The sequence below is a fragment of the Saccopteryx leptura genome, chromosome 9, assembly GCF_036850995.1.
Source record: "Saccopteryx leptura isolate mSacLep1 chromosome 9, mSacLep1_pri_phased_curated, whole genome shotgun sequence".
Classification (NCBI taxonomy): Eukaryota; Metazoa; Chordata; class Mammalia; order Chiroptera; family Emballonuridae; genus Saccopteryx; species Saccopteryx leptura.
Window position 1 is genome coordinate 89,272,598 of NC_089511.1, and position 24,052 is coordinate 89,296,649.

Here is a 24,052-nt window from a genome sequence, read left to right on the forward strand (position 1 = left end):
AATGTGTAGTTAATGTATATACCTCTAGACAAAGGGATGACAGATGAACACTGAAAGATTTGGGAATATCTTTTAATATATGGAACAAGATTTTTCACTGTTGTGTTACCTTGTAAGTTTTAATGTGTAAAAATATTTTATAAATCCTATAGACGAATGTTATAAGCTTGCTAATGAATTGTGTCATCTCTCCCCTTCCTCCTTTTCCCAGCCAACCTGTGTGTGATCAAAGGTATATCCTGCCTCAGGGCTATATTCTGGATGGCACGATTTGGGTCAGCTATGCCCCGTGTTAGTCATATGCAGCCGGCATTTTATTAAATCTCATTTTAATAAAACTCCTTAAAATTCATTTGGACTTGGTGTCTCTACATAAACCCGGCAGAATGTTACTTTACAACATAATCACAGCTCAAGCTTCTAAATATTTTATACGAATGAGATCAGCCTAGATACTATTCTGCATTTATTTTTAAAAATCAATATCTCTTGCAGATACTGTTGCCATATCTACAGTCTACCTCCTTCTTTCTCATGAATATACTGAGTTTAGTTTGGTTCTGCTGGACTTTGTTATTTCCTATATTTTTGCTACTATAGAAACCATGTAAAAATAAATATCCTTGTGTATAGTTTTATGCATATGTGTGAGAGTGTCTGTAGTATAATGTTTCAAGAGATGGTCATTTAAAATGTCTATGTATATTGGCAAATTGCTCTCCAAAATGGTTGAAACAATAATACATGAAAATGCTTATTTTCTTATACTCATACTAACATTTGAATATTATTAAACTTTAATATTTTGGCCAACTTGATAAGTGAAAAAATGGTATCCTAATATTGTTTTGATTCACAATTCCTTTATTATGAGTAAGGTTGAGTTTAGCCAGACTGCCTGGGTGAGAATCCCCCTTCGGTACTCTCACGCTGTATGATGTTGGACAAGTTGCTAAATCCCCAGACCTCAGTTTCTTCATCTATAAAATGGGTATTTGTAAATGCCTTAATAGTTGGATTTCAGGATGTAGTGGCATCATATATGTAAAGTGCTAGCATAGTTCCTAGCTCAAAATAAAGGCAAAGTAAATGTTAGCTATATTATTATCTATAATATATTATAGATAATATATTATTATCTAATATATTTACTGATTACTTGAATCTGTTTATGATATGCCTGTTCATATCTATTTTCCTTTTCATTCAGTACCTCCTTTTTTATTGATTTGTTAGAGCTCTTTGTACATTAATAGCATAATCTCCTTTTACATATATGATACAAGTAATTTTTTGTTTGTTTACATTGTGATAGACTTTATCTTTTAGAGGTTTCAGGTGCACAGCAAAATTGAGAAGAAGCCACAGAGATTTCCCATATGCTTCTACCACTCCCCCCCAACCCCAGCCTTCCCAATTACCAACATGCCCCATCAGAGTGGTACATGTGCTACAATTGATGACTCCTACATTGAAATATCATTATCACCCAAGGACCACAGTCTACATTAGGGTTCACTTGGTGCTGTATATCTTTTGCGTTTAGACACATGTATAAGGACAAATGTACGTATTATATAGAGGGGTTTCACTGCCTTAGAAATCCTCTGTGCCCTTCTTACTCACTCTCCACCCTCACCCAAACCCTGGCAACCGCTGATCTTTTTATTGTTTCTATAGTTTGTCTTTTCCAGAATGTCATATAGTTGGAATCACACAGTGTGTAGTGTTTTCAGATTGGTTTCTTTCACTTAGTAATATGCATTTAAGTTTCCTCCATGTCTCTTCATGGCTTGGTAGCTCATTTCTTTTTAGTGCTGAATAGTATTTCATTGTCTGGATATACACAGTTTATTTATTCATTTATGTCCTGAAGGACATCTTGGTTGCTTCTAAACTTTGGCAATTATGAGTAAAGCTGTAATAAAGATCCATGTGCACATTTTTTATGTGGATATAAGTTTCAACTCCTTTGGCTAAATAGCAAGCAGTACGATCGCTGGAGCATATGGTGAGAGTATGTTTGGTTTTATAAGAAACTGACAAACTGTCTTCCAAAGTGGCTGTACCATTTTGCATTTTCTTCATTCTTAAAGCTTAATCATATAACATTGTATGTGTATATACCACATTTTGTTCATTCGTTTATCCCTTGATGGACACTTGGGTTGCTCCCACCTTTTGATTCTTGTGAGTAGTGCTGCTACGAACATGGATGTAGCCATGGCCCTCTTGGTTGTCAGTTAGTGAGGGGCTTCTACTAAATGACACTGAAGCACATTCTATCACATTTCTGTTCACCTGTTTACCTTCATCTGAAAGGAGATTCCACTGATTCTTCCTCCTCCCAGGATCTGAATTCTGCTTATCATAATTCCCAGGAAGAAAAGAATCACACTATTTCTGGGCCAATGCATATGATAAAACTTGACAGAAGGCCCCCACAGTCCAGCTTTAGGTAGATGACCAAGGTGTGAATCTTTAACTTAATGTTTGTGATACATTTTGAATAGTGCAGAACCATCCAAGAGAATTTGCTAGACTAAAAGGGAAATTTTTTTAATATTCTTAATTTTAAAAAAATTTTCAATTACTGTTTAAATTCAATATTTATTTTGTATTAGTTTCAGGTGTACAGCACAGTGGTTAGACAATCATATTCTTTACAAAGTGATGCCCGTGACATTTCCAGTCCCCACCTGGTACCATACACAGTTATTGCAATATTGACTATATTTCCTATACTATACTTTATATCCCTGTGACTATTTTAGAAGTACCATTTGTACTTCTTTTTTTAAATCATTTTTATTTTTAATTAGAGTTGAGATACAGTTTTATATTAGTTTCAGGTGTACACCCCAGTGATTAGACATTACATAACTTACTAAGTGATCATCCTGATAAATCTTGCACCTATCTGATATCATATGTAGTTATTAGAATATTGACTATATTCCCTGTGCTGCACTTTACATTCCTATGACTATTCTGTAGCTACCAACTTGTACTTTTTATTCCCTTCACCTTTGTCACCCAGTCCCTCAACTCTCCTGTCATCTGGTAAGCATAGAAACGTTCTGTGTATCCAACTCCTACAGTGCACTGCCAGCAATTCCTGGTTTCTTCACCAGGGGTGCCCTATACTTGCACAGCTTGAGGGAGAAGAGAGTGGGACATCTCAGTGCATCCCTCTGCTGCCTCTCGTGGAGTTTTCAGGCTCCCCTCCTCTTCTTCCTGGCTACCCCACGCAGGCAGTGTTGATGTCTGGGATGAGAGGACTAGGCTCTAGTTGGGCATGGGCCTGTTGTCCCCCAGTGCAGGGAGATGCCCCTGGTCACTCATGTATCTCAGATCTCCCTGGACCTGTGTCTGTTAACTATACTTCCCACCTCTTCACATTAATATTTCTGTAGCATTCATTTTTCCCAGTGCAGTTTCAGTGTGCCAGGCACTGTACTAGATACATTTGCCTTTCATCAACAATCACAGTGAAGCTGGTATCATTACCCCCATTTTTAGGTTTCAAAAATTCAAGTTCAGAGAGATAAAGTGTCCCAGGTTGAAGGGCAGGTAAGCTGAGGAATGCAGAATTTACTGATTAATGAAGACCTTGAGTCTTAGGTCCCAGTTGAGACTGTTCCTGCATATAGAACTATATCTTGATCAGCAGAGGGACTGAGTTTGTCTTGAACTTCTGGAAGGAATATTGTGAATATTGTAGATGAATGTCTACCCTTGATGTGGCCAGAGTGTCTTTTTCATTTGGAAATGAGGCAATTCTTCCTAGCCCCCAGCCCTCTTGTTGTTGTGAACATATATTACACCTCAGAGAAGGGTCACCAGATCTTGGCAGAAATAGTTAGAATAAGACCAATGACAAACACAGCAACAAGACCCCCAACCACGAGAATAACTTGAGGTAGTGTTCTTGAGTGCTACAAATCACCTGACTTCTCTCAACCTTGCTACTTGTTTACTCCTCTGTCAACCCTAGGTGGTGGCAACTATTTATATACCTATTTAAGAGAGGTGGAGACTGAGGCCCTACTCTATTAAATTTAGTTGCTTTAACCCAAGGACTTGGAATGTAGAGCATATAACTTCCTCCAGTTCAACCCCATCTGTAAAGATGGTGGAGGTGAAGCCCAGAGAGGGAAGTGACCTGCTCAGGGACATACACAATCCGGTGACATTGGAACACTCAGGCCAGCACCCCAGAGCTCACTGGGCTCATGCCCATAGTTTGACAGGTCCGAGAAATGGCATGGCTTTTCCCCAAGCTTCCCGGCCTTCTGCATGGCTGACCATTTATGACATGTAAAGAAACTCACCTTTCCATGGGTTTCTGCCTCTCCAGCCCAGGAAGCATGAGGATAGATAGGCCCCAGGTATGTGAGCGATCAAGTTGCATTGCTTGAGGTAAAGCAGATTAATTTTTTTTTTTATCAAGTGAGAGGCAGGGTGGCAAGATGGTGATGGAGTAGACGGACGTACCAACTTCCACCTCCCAGAACCAAAGTGGATTACAATTTAATTTTCAAGTGAGGGGCAAGTAGGTGGAGAAACAGACTCCTACATGCACCCTGACTGGGATTCACCCAGCAATGCAACCCTCGTCTGGAGCTGATGTTCTGCCAGTCTGGAACCACTGCTTCACTGCTTCACTGCTTCACTGCTCGGCAACTGAGCCACTTTAAAGCCTGAGATGAGGCCATGGAGCCATCCTCAGTGCCCCGGGCCAACTTGCTTGAACTACTGCACTTGAGCCTTGGCTGCGGGGGGGGGGGGGGGGGGGGAGAGGAGAGAGAGAGAGAGAGAGAGAGAGAGAGAGAGAAGGGGAATGGGGGGGGAGGGTGGAGAGGCAAATGGTTGCTTCTCCTGTGTGCCCTGACCAGAAATTGAACGCAGAACTTCCACATGCCAGGCTGATGCTCTACTGCTGAGCCAACTGGCCAGGGCCCAGATAACTTTTTAAAGGGCCATGAGATAGTACATTATTATATGCGTGAATGATAATGGTGATGATTTGCTGCTAACCAGTGTGGCCCAGACCAGGTTTTCCTGGTCGGGCATGTGTTCCAGAATTGGCAGGAGATAGGAAAGACCTCTGTACCCATTGTCGCATCTTCCTCCCTGCCACTGGTGCATGGGGTACTGTGGTTCAGCAGCTCCGGGCGCCTACCCTGAAGTCATCCTGCTGGGTTCTGTGAGGGCGAGGCCTGCCCCACAGGAGGGCCCCTCTGGAAGAGGAAGGGGGTTGGGGGGGAGTGTCAGTGGTGTCAGGGAAGGCCTGACCCGACTGGGAGAGCCAGTGTACATAGGTTGCAGCACACGACCAGGGTGCAAGGACATCGGATTCACGACAGTGGAGTGTGAGAAGTGGCCATGGATGAAGTGTATGGTTCCCTCTGGGAGCGCTGGATAGGTCTGCTGCCCTTGTGACAGGCAGCTTTGGGGCCAGTGTGTGTGTGAGACTGGGGCACTGTTGGGAAGAAGCCCATGCAGGCTGGGCGCAGGCCTGCAGAGGAGGATGGGTCAGGGACCAGCTTTCCCAGGAGATCTTCCTGGCTTCCCTGCCTGGAGAGTGGCCCACCCAACAGAAGCACAAACTCATTCTCCATAAATATGCAATTAGAGATGAGTTATTAATAGAATAACATCAATAACAGCATGACCAACCAATATTGATACAGTACTTTATGGGTTCCAAAGAGCTTTCACATTTGTTATCTCATCTAATTCCTATTAAGGTCAGTAGAGGATATTATTTTTGTACCCATTTTATAGATTGGATAAAACTAGGTTTGGAGAATTGGAGTACATTTCCTGAGATCCCTGAACTCCTAGGGGCAGGTGCAAGTTTCTGAGCCACCATCCTGTGGTTGCCGTCTTTCTGTCTCCTTGTCCAGGTAGAGGTTGGGCTGACAATGACCTTTGCTGCCCAGAAACAATTTACTGAGTGACTGAAGAATGTACACTGAGTAACTGAAGAATGTTTACTTAGTAACTGAAGAGTATTTACTGAGTAACTGAAGAATGTATACAATGCTGCATAGCAGGCCACAGTGTGACAGGCTCCCAGGAGCAAGCCGTCTTCAGCTAGCGAGCGGGGATACCCGCCCACTTGCGCAGAGCAGATGGTAAGTGGGGAGTGTGGAGGCTGAGTACAGCTTTCCTTGGTCACCTGCTTGTGTGTGGAGTCACTTCTTGAAAAGGTAAGGAAGACGGGAGAGATGGTACTGAAATATAAAAACACCATATCCCTGACCATAGAATGAGTTTTGCATGATTTGCAGATGAGTAAATATAAAGAGTTGTGTAAAGCCATAATGTTAGTTCTGTAAAGGCCATAAATGTTCCCTGATGTCTAGATTCCGGAAAAGCCCTCAGGGTGCTGCCTTAACAACCTCTGTAAAAGGCCAAGATAACCAAGCACATTCTTTTGCTTTTTGTAAAATGCTTCGCTGAGCACTCTCTCTCTCTAGATTGTTCCAAGATAACCGAAAGCCTGTTTTGCTTCTGGAAAACTGCTTTGGCTAGGTGCTCACCCTCTCCCCTCACTTCTTTTTGCCTTTATAAGCAAACCCCTGAGTTTGTTCAGGGCTGCATGATTTGGTAACTATAGTCCCTGTGTGGTTGCCAGCTTTAAAATAAAAGACTCCTTAATTTGGCTACTTAATTGTGTGGCAAAACGTTTGTTTCCTTGCTGTCCAGACATAACAGTACAATCCCTGTTCCTCTTTCCTCCTCCACGTCTGGATACAGCATGCAAGGCTATATTGCTAGCACATCACATATCGCTTTCATTTTATTCTTTTCCGTCACATGTGAACACAGCCAAATGGCTGAAGACCTGCGGGCACACAGTAGAGCAGGGGTCCCCAAACTTTTTACACAGGGGGCCAGTTCACTGTCCCTCAGACCGTTGGAGGGCCAGACTATAAAAAAAACTATGAACAAATCCCGATGCACACTGCACATATCTTATTTTAAAGTAAAAAAACAAAACGGGAACAAATACAATATTTAAAATAAAGAACAAGTAAATTTAAATCAATAAACTGACCAGTATTTCAATGGGAACTATGGGCCTGCTTTTGGCTAATGAGATGGTCAATGTGCTCTTCTCACTGACCACCAATGAAAGAGGTGCCCCCTCCGGAAGTGCGGTGGGGGCGGATGAATGGCCTCAGGGGGCCGCAGGTGGCCCGCGGGCTGTAGTTTGGGGACCCCTGCAGTAGAGGCTGGGAACCTCTGCTCTGGGCACATCTGAAGACCTCTACTCTCGTTTCATTTGAATTATTCTTGAGAACTAAGCATGTCCATTTAGTGTTTTCCACCATTTTAATAAAACTAGGGGGGAAGAAAATGAAGCCTTTGGATAATGGACAAACACTGCTGCCCAGACAAAGGTCCTTTCTGTCTGGTTGGGCTAGGCCAGTGGTCAGCAAACTCATTAGTCAACAGAGCCAAATATCAACAGTACAATGATGGAAATTTCTTTTGAGAACCAAATTTTTAAAATTTAACTATATAGGTAGGTACGTTGTTATTAACTTAATTAGAGTACTCCTAAGCTAGCCAAAGGGCTGCACTCAAGGGGCCAAAGAGCTGCCTGTGGCTCGAGAGCCACGGTTTGCTGACCACTGGGCTAGGCCACAACACACTCCTAATACTTTTCCCCACAGCTGTGTGTCAACGTCTGAACTGAGTATCTGCAAGGCCATACACTCAAGGGCAGGTTGCTGGAGAGTGGGATGTGAAGCAGTGGATGACAGCTGTGTTTCCAAAGTATCCATTTATAAAATAAACTATTGACCTATTTGTGAACTATTCATTCAGCAAATATTTACTGTGTCCAGGGCTGCCTGGAAATGACCAAGACCCCACCCAGAGGGGCTTACAGCCAAACCAGAGAAATCATGGGGGTGGTGGTAGAAAGTTCTAGTATGTGATGAAAGCTCATCAGCATCTCTTGATTGAAGCAGTGACCTTGGGGACCTCCCTGAGGCTGTGGTTTCTGAGTGAGGCACTGCAGGTTGCAGAATTTTTATGCACATATTCTGAAATTCAGACAGGACTTTCCCTGATTCATCTGAATTAGTGCAGTTTTGCTTATAGGGAGAGACTGCTACCTAAGGTCTGAAATGAAAGGAATCAGAGAAAAGAAGTGTTTGTGCACCCAGGAAGGCCTGGGATGTTGGGAGCAGGACAGAAGCAGCAAGAGTGGAAGGGAGAAGGGACAGGGAGCCCCTGGGCCAGCGGTGTTTCGCCTCCTGTTACTGTGGGGAAACAGGGCAGGCTGTGGTGCAGTTCCTGGGTTTTGTCAGGAGAGAAGACGCCTCCGGATCCGGCCCTGCCTGACCAAATTGCAGAACCAGGTGAATCCCTTTTGTTTGCAGGTTTGAAAGTGTGAAGTTTCATTTGTCAGACTGTGTGAACTGCTGTTTGGTTGTAGGTTTCAGGCAATTTTAGGAAATTCTGCTCAGCACAAATGTGCCTTACTCTGGGATGCCATCTCTCACCTCTGAGGCTGAATGACGGTGGTGGCTCAGGATTCCCAAAGTGCCTTCTGCACCTCAGTAACACTCAGTAACTGTTCATGACTGAGTCTCAGCCTTTGGGGGCCTTCTACTGCCCTGTGGGTTCTCTACACTGGGCACAGGACAGAGACAGGAGCAGCCAGGAGCTCTGCTGAAGGCCAGAGGGAAAGACAAAGGTATACCTAAAGGGCATGCAGATAAATGCTTGTAGCCATGACATGAACCTGGTCCACATCTTTGATTCTCTTTGGATCACCTGGAGGATCCTTCCCAGCGTTCTGCTCCTCTTCCTTCTCATGGCCACGTGTGGAGATACTGGCTCTTTTCAAAGGTGTTTCCCTTCCAGGTGAGAGGTAAGAGCAACAACAGTAACCTGGAGAGGAGCGGGTGGTCCTGCTGTTTTCAGGGGTACAGATGGCATGGAGTTGCACACTATTAGTACTCACCTGAGCCCTGCCTGCAAGTTACAATCGCCTGGGGAATTCTAAAAACATACCTGTTCTTTTATGTCGAGTTGTATTAGTTCTTTGTATATTTTGGATATTAACCCTTATTTGAATAAATCATTTGCAAATACCTTCTCCCATTCAGTAGATTGTCTTTTTGCTGATAGTTTTCTTTTCTGTGCAAAAGCTTTTTATTTTGATGTAGTCCCAATTTTTTATTTCTAGCCTTTGTCATTGTTGCCATGGGAGTCATATCCAAAAAAATATTGCTAATGTCAAAGAGTTCACTCTTTATGTTGTTTTTCTTGCCTGAAGAAGTGGCATATATAAAATGGCATATTTCTTGGCAATAGAAAGAATGAAATCTTGTCATTTCACAAATATGAATGCACTAGAGGTTATTATGCTAAGTGAAATGAGTTGAACAGAGAAAGATAATACCATATGATTACACTGGCATGTGGAATCTGAAAAAACAAATAAAACAAAACAGAAACACACTCATAGATACAGAAAACAAGCTAATGGATGGGGAGGTGGGTGAAAAACTTTACAGGGAATAAGAAGTACGAATTTCCAGTTATAAAATAAATGTTATGGATACATAATGTACAGTACAGAAAATATAGTTGATAATATTGTAACAACTATGTACGGTAACATATGATTCCTAAATGTTGAATTGCTATGTTGCACACTTGAAACTAATATAATGTTGTATGTTAACTGTACTTTAGTAATAAAAGAATAAAACCACCCCTGGTCCCTGTCCCATGCTTCCTGAATCAGAATCTCTGGGTTAGGGCACTGCTTGCAGATGAAACAAAGCTATAGGAAGCCACATAAAACAGTGCATGACAATGAATTGTTATAAGGGAAACACCTTGTAGCCACATTCAGACCAAAAAAATAGAAGTTTCCCTGAAGCACTTGCCTTTACCCCATCTCAGTTTCATCCTTCTCTCTTTCCCTGAAACTAACCACTATCCCGATTTATATTTCTCCTTTTTGCTCTCCGGTTTAATGATCACTATAGTTGTCTTACCTAACTTATAAAAATAGGACATACCTTTGAAATGCTTGTTAATATACAGGGCCTGCCCTATATCTCTTTTTTATTCTTTTTTTTTACAGAGACAGAGAGAGAGTCAAAGAGAGGGATAGACAGGGACAGACAGACAGGAACGGAGAGAGATGAGAAGCCTCAATCATCAGTTTTTCGTTGCAACACCTTAGTAGTTCATTGATTGCTTTCTCATATGTGCCTTGACCGTGGGGCTACAGCAGACCGAGCAACTCCTTGCTCGAGCCAGCGACCTTGGGTGCAAGCTGGTGAGTTTTGCTCAAACCAGATGAGCCTGCGCTCAAGCTGGAGACCTCGGGGTCTTGAACCTGGGTCCTCCTCATCCCAGTCCGATGCTCTATCCGCTGTGCCACTGCCTGGTCAGGCTCTTTTTTATTCTTATAATGTAAATATTTGAAGACCCAGGTCATTTGAGTTGTAGGGTTTCCCACAGTCTACGTTTTGCTGATAGCATTCTTGTGGTGTTCAACATGTTCCTCTGTCCTTGACGTTTCCTGTAAATTGTTAGTGAGATCCAGACAAACATCTACACATCACAGGTATGTTGCGAATTTAGTTGAACTCCCCCATGATACTGCTGCCTTAGTATTCATTGTTTGTGGCCAATCAGCCTGCAGGGGCCTTGAACTCAAACTACCCCTCACATGAACACACGCCCTGGGATAACAGTCCTGGAGTCATGAGCAAATGGAAGTTCCTGATATGACCTCCCCGGCAGCCCTGTGAGTAAGTCGCCCCAACCTCACTGGGCCTTCCTTTTACCGACCATTTAGATAGGACTTCTGTGGAACTTACCAAAACCCTGCTCTTTTTGGTTTGAATTGAACACTTCGATCTTAGACTGAGAATCCCACTGTGCTCCAGCCTTGAACCCCAATAACGACAGGTGCCTCATGTGCTCTGCCCACTCCCTGCCTTGAACTATTCAGTATCCTCTTGAGATGCTGTGCATCTCCTCTCCATTTAAATTTCCCTTGTGATCTCGTGTTGAACTGTGGCTCACTATCCCATACTGGCTTTACTTAACAAATGATAATTTAACGAAGTCAAAACAAGGTATCAATGCTTCACTCCACAGTTTTTTCCCATTCATCAATATGGGTTGTTTCCATATTGTGGCTATTGTGCATAGTGCTGCTAGGAGCATGTGTATATGTGTATGTGAGTAGTGCTGGTTTTCAGTTATGCAGTGCACATGTGGACGGTGGAATTGTGAGGGTGTGTGTATGTGTATGTGAGTAGTGCTGGTTTTCAGTTATGCAGTGCACATGTGGACGGTGGAATTGTGAGGGTGTGTGTATGTGTATGTGAGTAGTGCTGGTTTTCAGTTATGTGGTGTACATGTGGACGGTGGAATTGTGAGGGTGTATACATCTATATCTCTTTTTAAAAATTTTTTTTAATTTTATTCAATTATTTATTTATTCATTCATTTTAGGGAAGAGAGAGAAGGGGGTAGGAGCAGGAAGCATCAACTCCCATATGTGCCTTGACCAGGCGAGCCCAGGGTTTTGAACCGGCGACCTCAGCATTTCCAGGTCAACACTTTATCCACTGCGCCACCACAGGGCAGGCTATATTTAACTTTTTGACAAACCACACCAGAAGCTCCATTTTACATTCCACCAAAAATTGTGTGAGGGTTCTAATTTTTCTGTATCCTTGCCAACATTTGTTATTTTCTATTTTTTAATTATATCTAGTTTGGTGGGTGTGAAGTGGTCTCTCATTGTGGTTTTAATTGGCATTTCCCTAATGACTAAGGTCACTGAACAACTTTCATGTGCCTGTTGGCATTTGAATATCTTCTTTGGAAAAAGGTATATTCAAGTCCTTTGCTCATTGCTGAACTGGGTCATTTATCTTTTTGTTACTGAGTTGTAAAAATTTCTTAAAGGATATTAGACCCTTATCAAATAAGTAATTTGTAAACATTTTTCCTATTATGTAAGATGTCTTTCCATTTTCTTCATAACCTCCTTTGATACACAATTTTTTGTTTTATTTTTATGAAGTCCAATTTATCTGTATCTATTTTTTCTTTTGTTGCTCATGGTTTTGGTGTCTAACAATTTATTGCTAAATCCAAGGTCATGAAGATTAACCCCTATGTTTTCTTCTAAGAGTTTCATGATTTTAGCTCTTATATTTAGGTTACTCATTTTTAGTTAATTTTGTATATGTTATGAGGCACAGGTCCAAATTCATTTCTTTGCAGATGGATAACCAGTTGTCCTAGCACCATTCATTGAAGAGATAAAATCAATTGATGATAGATGTATGAATTTATTTCTGGACTCTCAATTCTATTCCATTCTGTTTTGATTATATTAGTTCTGTAGTAAGTTTTGAAATTGGGAAGTGTGAGTCCTCGAACTTTGTTCTTTTTCAAGATTGTTTTGGCTGTTATGGCTCCCTGGACTTTGCACGTGGTTGTGAAATCAGGTTGCCATTTTTTTTCTTTTTTAGCAAGAGAGGGAGAAAGAAAGAGAGACAGACAGGAAGGGAGAGAGACAAGAAGCATCAAGTCATAGTTACGGCACTGTAGTTGTTCATTGATTGCTTTCTCATATGTGCCTTGACTGGGGAGTTCCAGCTGAGTCAGTGACACCTTGCTCAAGCCAGCGACCTTGGGCTTCAAGCCAGCAACGATGGGGTTGTGTCTATGATCCTACACTCAAGCCAGTGACCTCGGGGTTTTGGACCTGGGTTCTCAGTGTCCCAGGCTGATGCTGTATCCACTGTGCCACTGCCTGGTCAGGCTACATTTCTTGCTTTAAAGTCAATTTAGTTTGATATAAGTATTGCTATCCCAAGATTTTTTTTCTATTTGAATAAAATATTTTTCCTTTTTTTTTTAAAGTTACTTTCAGTCTGTATGTGTCTTTTAATCTGAAGTAGGTCTCTTGTAGGCAGCATATGTGTGTCTTTTAAAATTTTAATTAAAAAAATTTTAATTCATTCTACCACCCTATTATTATTATTTTTAGCCACCTTATTTCTTCCCCTTGGTGTATATACAGTTTATTTTGTAATGTAGATTATACACAGTACATTAATACCATTTGTGCACCTTGTGTTTTTTGATTGTAGCATTTAGTCCATTACATTTAAAATAATTCTTTTTTTAAAAAATAATTCTTGATAGAAATGTACTTATTGCATTTCATTGTTTTCTGATTGATTTTGTAGTTCTCTGTTTCTTTCTTATTCTCTTGCATGTTGATGACTTTCTATAGTATGTTATGTTTAGATTCCCTTCCCTTTACTTCCCATATAATCTTGTAGATTTTTGGCTATCATGAACTTCATATATAGTTGTCTCTCGCCATATTGGGGTCCACTGTATTGTGGATTTTTAAATTGTATGTATCTAGAGCGTCGGCCTGGCGTGCGGGGGACCCGGGTTCGATTCCCGGCCAGGGCACATAGGAGAAGCGCCCATTTGCTTCTCCACCCCCCTCCTCCTTCCTCTCTGTCTCTCTCTTCCCCTCCCGCAGCCGAGGCTCCATTGGAGCAAAGATGGCCCGGGCGCTGGGGATGGCTCCTTGGCCTCTGCCCCAGGCGCTAGAATGGCTCTGGTCGCGGCAGAGCGACGCCCCGGAGGGGCAGAGCATCGCCCCCTGGTGGGCGTGCGGGGTGAATCCTGGTTGGGTGCATGTGGGAGTCTGTCTGACTGTCTCTCCCCGTTTCCAGCTTCAGAAAAATACAAAAAAAAAAAAAAAATTGTATGTATCTAATTTTGTATTGCAGATTTTTCACTATATCATGGGATTTTGCAGTATATAGGTATTCTTATATATTTATTATTTTAATTATTTTTGCAGTAAAATAAACATTTTCTAGCCTAAAAAATTGAAAACAATATAAAAATATAAAATATAAGGTCTACCGGAAAGATCTGTCCGTTTCTAGCACAAGTTTCGACACGTAAGCACATGTTTATTTGGCACATGTATGCCTCTCTTATTTTTATCACTTAATGTATACATACTGACATAACAAATTAACTAAAACAAAGTTGATTCACGTTAGTCTTATGTGTGAAGCGATAGTGTACCCATAGCTACTGATAAAGTTCATTTATACCACTGTATTTTTATGAATTTCAACAAGGAAGAAATGCTACAGAAGCATGTAGAAATTTATTGAAAGTGTTTGGTGAAGGTACAGTTTCTGATAGGACATGCAGAAGATGGTTCAAAAAAAATTCAAAATAGGTGATTTCGACCTTTCTGATAAGCCACGTTCTGGGTGAGCATCTTTGATTGATGACGATGTTGTTAAGACCATGTTGGAGCAAGATCCTTTTCTGACAACATCGGAGATCGCAGAAAGGCTTAATTCAGCTCAGCAAACCATTTCGGACCATATTCGGAAGTTGGTGTGGAATATTCAAGATGGGTGCCACATGAATTAAGTCAGAAGAATTTGTATTTTGTTTTATTCCAAAAATGGACAGAACTGCCTGACCAGGCGGTGGCGCAGTGGATGGAGCGTCGGACTGGGATGCAGAGGACCCGGGTTCGAGACCCCGAGGTCGCCAGCTTGAGTGCAGGCTCATCTGGTTTGAGGAAGGGCCCACCAGCTTGAACCCAGGGTCGCTGGCTCCAGCAAGGGGTTGCTCGGTCTGCTGAAGGCCCACGGTCAAGGCACATATGAGAAAGCAATCAATGAACAACTAAGGTGTTGCAACGTGCAATGAAAAACTAATGATCTATGCTTCTCATCTCTCTCAGTTCCTGCCTGTCTGTCCCTATCTATCCCTCTCTCTGACTCAATCTCTGTCTCTGTAAAAAATAAATAAATTTAGAAAAAAAAAAAATGGACAGAACTTTCTAGTAGACCTTATATATTAATTAAAACATATAAAAAGAATGTTAATTGAAATAAAATACGTAGTGTACAGCAGAAGAGCTATAATGCCCTTCTTGGCTGTGCAGTACATTCATCTCATCATCATCACCTTCATCGTCATCAGTACTGCACAGCTAATTCATCATCTTCATCATTCAAGTTGTAGTATATTCACTGGTGAGCACCCATATAGAATTTTATATGTTGTTAAAATTACATAGGTTTAAGAGTGTAGAAAGTGTTTAAGAGCATAGGAAGTGTTTATAAGAGTGTGGGAAAGGTTAATAACAGTGTGGGAAAGGTTTATAAGAGTGTGTGTGGGGGTTTATAAAGCCTTAAAGTATATATAAATAATAAAAATAAATATAAGGTTGTTACATTGCAGATTTTCTCATATCACTGGGGTGGGGGTGGTTCTGGAACCTATCCCCCCACAGTAGATGAGGAACCACTGTATACCAAGCTATATTTATAGCCATCTATTTTATGCTGATGGGAGTTACAATGCCATTGAGACTGGCTGCTGCTTGTGCCAGACTTGGGGTAGCTTAGCAAGAAGTACAGGGCACACCAAGGCCAGCCACTTCTTGTTTGGTGTTTGTTGACCTCAGAAGTTTTAGGAAATTCTGCAGTGCAAGCCAAAGTAGATTGTTTGTGCTGAGGAGTTGATGGAAGAGGTTCAGCCCACCATGCAAATTGGGTGGGGCAGGGTCTGAGGAAATCACTGGGGTGGGGTGAATGGTGTTAGCCAGGGTAATGGAGAGCTCACATTTGGCACCTGCCTACTGGAGGCCAGCTGGGGCAGAAGGGCTCAATAAAAGAACAATAGATGATGACCCTGGAGAGAGAGCTATGCTGAGCCCTGCCCCTCTAACCTTCACCCTGAAGCTTATCAATTTAGTTCCTCCCTGAATGTTTCTAGTACTTTCTGAGCTGCTGCCTCTGTGCTGGAGCCTAGAGTGAGGGAGCTTGTGAGCTATTAAGTCTGTGTTTGGGCCCCTTAATGACTGCAGTGCATATGTCTCCAGCAGACCTTCATCTCACTCAGATACAATCCTCATTGGTTTTCAAAGCCAGATGGTATGGGAACTCCTTTTTCTGGGGAGCCCAGTCTGGGGCTGGGACACCTTGCTCCTCAGGGGGAACCTCCACAGCTGAGATATCCCTCCCAATTATTAATCACCATATCATGGGTGTGGGACCAGCCTGTTCTGCATCTCTGCCCCTCCTACTAGTCTTGATGTGGCTTCTTCTTTATATCCTTAGTTGTAGGAGTTCTGTTCAGCTAGTCGTCAGGTGGTTCTCAATGATGGCTGTCCTATAACTTAGTTGTAATTGTGGGAGAATGTAATCACAGGATTCACTTACTCTGCCATCTATCTTGACCAGAAGTTTGGGAAAAGAAAGTTTTGAATTTAATTTTTTTCCTTGAGAAAATGGAAGGGATTTTCTTTTGGAGGAATATTTAAGATGATCCATGGGACAAAAAGAATTTGACTTGATAATGGAGAATGGGAGAATTTCACAGTTAAGTGTAATGGAATAGATGCATAGTAGTTCTTTTAGTGTTTCTGGAATTGTATTATTTTCTATGATAGCTAGATTATTATTTGAACATGTTTTACTCTCCCCTGCCCACCTCATTAGAAGAGTTAGTTCCTGATTCTATTAATGTTGGTTGTGGCTCTGTGACTTGTTTTGGTTTCAGAGTGGGTGGGGTTTATTTCTTTACCCCTTGACTTTTTGCTCCACAATGCAGCTTGCTTTAGTCGATGGATATAGCTGTTGTGACTCAAGTGGGACTGGAAATAAGCTTTCACTTTTGTCATCTCCATGAGTAAAGAATTTTTTGCACTTTCCCTTCAGCCTGGGCCCCAAAATGACCATAGGAGGAGTAGCCAAACCTCAGTGAGGAGCCAAATCTCATTAGAACCACAGCTCAAAGCAGAGCTGCCTCATTGACCCCAGCCTACACCTGGCTGACCTGTAGTTATGTTTGTGTGTCACTGAGATATTGTGGTTGTTTGTTACCTAGCAATAGTGACTCATACATTATTGTGTCAGATGAACCATGTGTAGGACAGCACGTTTAAGCATATCTGATATGGGAAGTAGAATCAAGTGAATTCTTCATCTAAGGCATAGGGTAATCTAGTGGATTATCTGCACCCATTTAAGGAGTTTCTAGATTAAACCCTTTTATAATGTCTTGGGGTGCTGAAATTTTGCGTCTATCACATGTAGACACTGTAAAATATTTGTTGAATGATTATAGACTGTTTGAATGAACCCCAGAATATTCCAGAAGGCAGGGGCAGGGATTGGGGGAGTGGATGCAAAGAGCATAGCCTGGACGGCTTTGACATTTCTTCTGTCTTCCACAAAGGGTCAGTTGACCGATTGCGGACCCAGTTAACAGAAACCAAGGACTACAGACCTCTAGGGGAATGATACCCCTTTCTTCTTGTCACTCTCTTTCTCTCTGTTAAGGAGGAAAATACTGTTTTGAACTGGTCAGCTTCAAGACCCTGGATTGGACTGTGGAGATGAGATTTAGTAGCAGGTGGCAGCTGGGTCCTCTTCTTTCTTTCTCTTTGGTTGGTGGGGATGTCTGCATTGCTCTTCCTTGAAATAGAGTAGAAGAGGAGGGGGCCTGAGTAAAGAGTGGTGGGGAGAAGGCGCTGGGATATCCAGCTTTACCCTGGAGACAGGCAGGGGCAGGGAGCCAAGGCAGGGCCAGCTGTCTGGGGTGGAGGGGCTTGGAAGGTTAGGCAACCCAGCTGACACCCTTTATCTTTTTCCCTGTGGCCAGAGTAGGTTATTTTACAGCCCAGCCTCTTTATGGCCCCAGCAGGGAGCAATGGCAAACAAAGAACACGTGACTCCTCAGGGCCCGGGGAGCCAACTCCTGAAACAGGTGTGCTCTCTTTAGCTGCCCTTCCTGTCCCTTAGAGCAGTGGTCCCCAACCTTTTTTGGGCCACGGACGGGTTTAATGTCAGAAAATATTTTCACGGACTGGCCTTTAGGGTGGGACAGATAAATGTATCACATGACCGAGACAAGCGTCAAGAGCGAGTTTTAGACTGATGTAACAGAGGGAATCTGGTCATTTTTAAAAAATAAAACATCGTTCAGACTTAAATATAAATAAAACGGAAATAATGTAATAAGTTATTTATTCTTTCTCTGCGGACCGGTACCAAATGGCCCACGGCCCGGGGGTTGGGGACCACTGCCTTAGAGGGTTTCCTGGAAGTCCAGAACCCTAGCTGCTGCCTGACCCCAAGTCCTGGCCCCTCCCCTCATAGCTCCCTTTAAAAAATGGACTGAAATTGTATTCTTATCCATTTATCCATTTATTCTTACCAGTTTGTCGTGAGGTTAAATCAGTCTGGGCTTTATGTTACAGATGATGAAACTGAGGCCAAAATGGTTGTTACTAAGTGTAAGGTATTTTCCTGTCGAGGAAGAAAGAAGGGCATAGCCACGAATTGTGGACTAATAAAAGCTTTATTTAGTACAGCGCATCCCACCTGACGAGGTTCTCTGGTCGGGGAGACGGGGGCCAGAGAAGTCGCATGGGGGAATTCGTGTGGGGGAAATTTAAAGGGTCGTCTAGGGTGGTTAAGCTAATATGACGTGGCAAAATTTCATTGGCTGACAGATGGTTGCTCTTTTCCAAAAAACTCCTGGGAAGTTTCTATTGGCGCTCATGGGTGTGGGCGGTTCTAGACAAGTTCCCGGGTCTGATTCCTCACGTGACCTTCCCCCATTGCTGACCGACCTCACATTCTGACCTTTTATGTTAGATACGGGTGCTGCTGTTCATCTGGCTACTGCTTGATGGTTAGGGGTGCCATGGGGAGGGGAGGTCGGAAGGTGGTGGCTTTGAGGGGGTCGCAAGGAACATCTGTTTGACCATGACTCGAGAAACTTCATGGATGCGGTCCTGTAAGAATTTAAAAAGAGGAAGGCCCTGTCCGGTTGGCTCAGTGGTAGAGCATCGGCCTGGCGTGCAGGAGTCCTGGGTTCAAGTCCCGTCCAGGGCACATAGGAGAAGTGCCCATCTGCTTCTCCACCCCTCCCCCTCTCCTTCCTCTCTGTCTCTCTCTTCCCCTCCCACAGCCAAGGCTCCATTGGAGCAAAGATGGCCTGGGCACTGAGGATGGCTCTATGGCCTCTGCCCCAGGCACTAGAATGGCTCTGGTTGCAACAGAGCAATGCCCCAGATGGGCAGAGCATCGCCCCCTGGTGGGCATGCTGGGTGGATCCCAGTCAGGCGCATGCGGAAGTCTGTCTGACTGCCTCCCCGTTTCCAGCTTCAGAAAAATACAAAAAAAAAAAAAAAAAGAATTTAAAAAAGAGGAGTAAATATGAGTAATATGCTGATAATTAGAAGAGGATTTAGGATAGGGGCAGCCCAGGTGAGGATGGGTGGCTGCCACCAGGAGTTCAGTGGGTTGTAGGAGGAGAGGTCCTTGTGCAGTTTCTCTCATAGACGGTGGAGGACCCTGATGCTTTCTTCCATTGTCAGTCTCATTGAACAGCATTGCTCCCTGCTTTAACTCACTCTGGTGGCAGGTTCCTGGGGGGAGGGACAGGAGCAATAGGGGGATCTTCAGGGCCCAACCTTTTGGTGAGCCAGAGATGGGTAGGGACCTGTGGTTCCAACTGCCAGTGGTCCTGCATGGGGGGCAAGCTTGAGGCGAGAGACATGGTTAGAATGAGGGTAGTATTGATTATAAGGGAGCCCTTGGTAGTGAGGAGCCCTTTTCCTTTCAGAGGGCATAACTAAGGAGTGCAAAAAGGGGATTTTGTCCAAATTGCATGTCAGAGGTGGTGTGTGAAGGGGAAAAGAAGGGGTCCCATCAACTCCCATAACTGAGACCCATGAGGGAACTAGAGGTCCAGAGTGTGATGGCAAAACAGAGAAGGAAGCTCCCGTGTCCACAAGAAATGAGAGGGACTTACCCACTCCTGCAGCACTACCTGGGGCTCGGTGAGGGTGATGGGGGTTTCCCAGTCTGGGCCATGTCAGTCATCCATGAGGCCTAAGAGTTCTAGTGATGGGCCCACCTGGCTGGCTTGGCCTCCCATTTAGGTGGCTTGTCCTCCACATAGAGGCACTGAGTAAAAGCTTGTTGCCCAAAGGGGCAATCACTCCACCAGTGTTTGGGCTGCTTGCAGTCAGGGCAGGGCTTAGTGGGCAGCTGCGGGCAGGGGCACTGTTAGGACCAGTGACCCACCTTGCCACATTTAAAGCAAGCTCCTGGTGGGATTCCTCTTTGTGGCCCAGACTTGGGTCAGGCACCTCCTGTGCCTTGCCCCCATTGCTCTGCCAACCTCAGGGCTGCCACAAAAGCCTGGGTTTGGAGTGTTACCTTCTGCTGCATGTGGGCCTGGCAAACAGCCTCAGCCTTTTTCTACTAGCCGTGACCATTATAAAGTTTAAATGCCATGTTCACAGGTCTTAGATACGGGTTTGGGGCTTGAAAATAAGAGAAGGGTGGCTCCTGAGGAGGCTGGCACCCAGATCCAGCCAGAAACGCTGGAGCCAGAGGCAAGACAAGGGCGGGCCTTCCTGCAAGAAGACTGGGGTTGGGCCGTGGGGTCAGGAGCCCTGCAAACCTGCATGAAGGCCAATGGCAGGAGAAGGAGGACCTGACAGAGGAGGGGCTTAAGAATACAGTGGAGAAGGGAGGGGACCCTGGCCAGCAGGGGAGGAGAATGAGGGACTGGTATTTTCAGGTGAATGAGAAACAGGATTTGGCGAAGGGAGGGCAGGGGGCTCCTGGAGGGAAGAGACCCGAGCGGAAGAGGTCCACTGAGGGACCAGAGAGGGGTCCCGAGAGAGGGGCGCCCCTGGGGGTCAGGCAGAAAGGTGAGAGAGTTGAGGGTTGGCAAAGGAGGAAAGATTAGGAGTGGAGGGTTTAGGTGAGGTTTCTCTGGCCAAAATGGGCCTGCGCCTTAGAACAGGCAGCACAGAGATTAGGACAGGAGTGTAAATACTAGAAGCCCTGAATATAAGGGATTGCCAACCAGTTCCCAGTTCTTTTGGCAATAGTGAAATTGGTGAGGATGTTAAAATTGAAAGTCCCTTCAGGAGGTCACCTGGTTCGGTTATCCAGTGGGTTCTGTGGCCTGGCCACATCGGAGAAGAAGATCAGTTTCTTCTTCTTTAGGGAGGAAGAGATTTTGGATAAGGCACTCCAGGAATGTTTTTGAGTCAGGTTTAGATTCCTGTGCCCCACAGCCGCCCTCAGTCCTCAGAGTGGTCAGAAATAAGAATTGGTGTCCCGCAACTCAAACTCTGGCCACTGGACAGTTAGGTAGAGTGGGAGTGAACGGGACGTCTCCACGGGCACACACGCACTCGGAATGGATAAGAGGTCCCTGACGCAGCTGTGATTACGGACAGGGAGTCTCGGCAGAAAGAACTGAGGGGAGGCTGGAGGCAGGGGACTTACCACACCGTGTGCCAAAGTGAGTGGGAGGTTGGAAATCCTGGTTCTTCCTTGGAAGGGAAGGGGAGAGGAGCGGCCCCAGCGGGCTTCAACTCCTCCTGAGTTTCGGCACCAAATGTAAGGTATTTTCCCCGCCGAGGAAGAAAGAAGGGCATAGCCACGAAGTGTGGACTAATAAAAGCTTTATTTAGTACAGCGCATCCCTCCCAACAAGGTTCTCTGGTCTGGGGGACAGGGGCCAGAGAAGTTGCATGAGGGAATTCGTGTGGGGGAAATTTAAAGGGTCGTCTAGGGTGGTTGAGCTAATATGATGTGGCGAGATTTCATTGGCTGACAGATGGTTGCTCTTTTCCAAAGGACTCCTGGGAAGTTTCTTTTGGCGCTCCTGGGTGTGGGCGGTTCTAGCCAAAGTTCTCAGATCTGGTTCCTCATGTGACCTTCCTCCATTGCCAACTGACCTCAAACTAAGATTTTTTACTCTCTGTGCTGTGGGATGTCATCTCATCTCTCTTATGTATTCTTTTCTTTATAATATTGGAGTTATTAATTCTTCTTTAGTAGAAAGAAGGAAACTAGCAAATAAACTATGTTTCTATTGTTCAGATAACTGATATAAATATTTCCCCTTCTCCCAATTCTATTTCTAGAGGTTACTACATTCACCCTTTTATTTCTGTTTTATTCCACAAAGGTAAGAAAGCTGTTTGATATTCTTTTAAAAACTATATAATTTAAACAATTTTAAATTTACAGAGAAATTACAAAGGAGGATAAAGAACTTTTTTTCTCCCTGAACCATTTGAGAGTTAGCTGCCAGCAGGATAACCCATCTCTCCAAAGAATAATTTTATTGTGCATTTCTTACAGAAAAGGACATTTTCCTACTTTCCCCAAACACAACCATTGTGATCCAGGTGATTAGTGTTGACACATGACTACCCTTTCCTTTCCAGGCTCCATCTGAATGTCAGAAGTTGTCCCAAAATACTTAGAGCGAGTGAGCTCAGATGTCTCTGGTCTCCTTCATTCCAAAACCAGTTCTCCTCTCTGTCCTTGACTTTCATTACCTTATGTGTTTCAAGATGGCAGGCCAGTTATTTCGTAGCAAATCCCTTGTTTTGTTAGTCTGACATTTCCTCAGGATCAGATTCATTTCTACACACCCTTGGCAGACATACCACAGAAGAGATGCTATGTTCTCCTTGTGTCCTATTGTGGGTACCTGATTTCAGTTTGTAGTGCTAGTGATTGTGGTCACTTTGATCATTTGATTACGTGGTGTCTTCTCGACTTTCCTACTACAGAGTAACTCCCTTTTTGTTTGTATTTACAGGTATTTTTTGGTGAGGTACATTGAAGCCATGTGAGTATCCCATTCCTCAAACTTTACTTTATTCATTCATTTATTTATATTGGAATAGACCCATGAGTTTCTATTTTATTCAGTGAGTTATTTTCTAGTACTATCATTATTTATTTTAATGCTTCCATGACCCCAGATTTGGCCAGTGAGGGACCCTTCAAGTTGGGTTCTGGGTCTTTTTTAAAAAATGCTCTGTTGTCCTGAGAGTACTTCCTTATTTTTTAGCTCCCAAAGATCTCGCAAGCTCATTTTGTATTTTCTCTGCCTTGTGGATTCTTTTAATGGAGAATGGCATTTAGAAGCCAGATGTGGGTGCTTTGAGTGCTCATTGTTATTGGGATGCCACAGCTCCTCAGTCTTCTCAGTAGGAAATTGTGTGGTATCCCTCTCTCTCTTTGTGTGTATGATAATTATATATATATTTATATATATAAATATATAAGGAATATACACTAAGTCCTTCAATTTATTTTTTAAAAAATTAAATTTAATTTGCTGGAATGATATTGGTTAATAAAATTATATAGGATTCTGGTGCACAATTCTATAATACATCATCTGTATATTGTATTGTGTGTTCACCACCCCAAGTCAAGTTTCCTTGTATGAAAAAGGTGAAGAGATTAAGCAAAGCAAAAAGAACTCATGGACACAGACAACAATATGGGGATTACAAGAGGGAAAGGGGATTGAGGAGGTAGAAGAGGGTAAAGGAGGAATACCTTCAATTCTAATCCAAACCACAGAATTTATTCTGGTTTTCTCCCTTCATCAGTGAAAAAACTGGCTTCCACTATTCTTTTTAAAAATCTATCTATCTATCTATCTATCTATCTATCTATCTATCTATCTATCATCTATCTATCTTTATTCAGTGAGAGGAGGGGAGGCAGAGACACATTTCCACATGTACCCTGACTGAGATCCACCTGGCAAGCCCACTAGGGGGTGATGCTCTGCCTATCTTGGGTGTTACTCCATTGCTCAGCAACCAAGCTCTTCTTAGCGCCTAAGGTGGAGGCCATGGAGCCATCCTCAGTGCCCACCGCCAACTCGCTCCAACTGAGCCATGCCTGTAGGAAGGGAAGAGAGAGAGAGAGAGAGAGAGAGAAGGAGAAGGATGGAGAAGATGGGTGCTTCTCCTATGTGCTTTGGGAATCAAACCTGGGACATCCACATGCCAGGCCAACACTCTACCACTAAGCCAACTGGCCAAGACCCATTATTCTTTTTTTTTTTTTTTTTTGTATTTCTCTGAAGCTGGAAACGGGGAGAGACAGTCAGACAGACT

The 24,052-nt window shown here is 43.5% G+C and overlaps 1 protein-coding gene across 1 annotated transcript in view; it reads left to right on the plus strand.

Moving 5' to 3' along the window:
* The first annotated feature begins 6,151 nt into the window (after positions 1 to 6,151).
* NPY4R2 (neuropeptide Y receptor Y4-2) overlaps positions 6,152 to 24,052 on the plus strand; it is a 30,980-nt gene continuing 13,079 nt past the window's right edge. The window contains exon 1 of the mRNA XM_066348729.1: positions 6,152 to 6,218. The gene's annotated coding sequence lies outside the window, so the exon portion shown is untranslated. The remainder of the gene's footprint in view (positions 6,219 to 24,052) is intronic.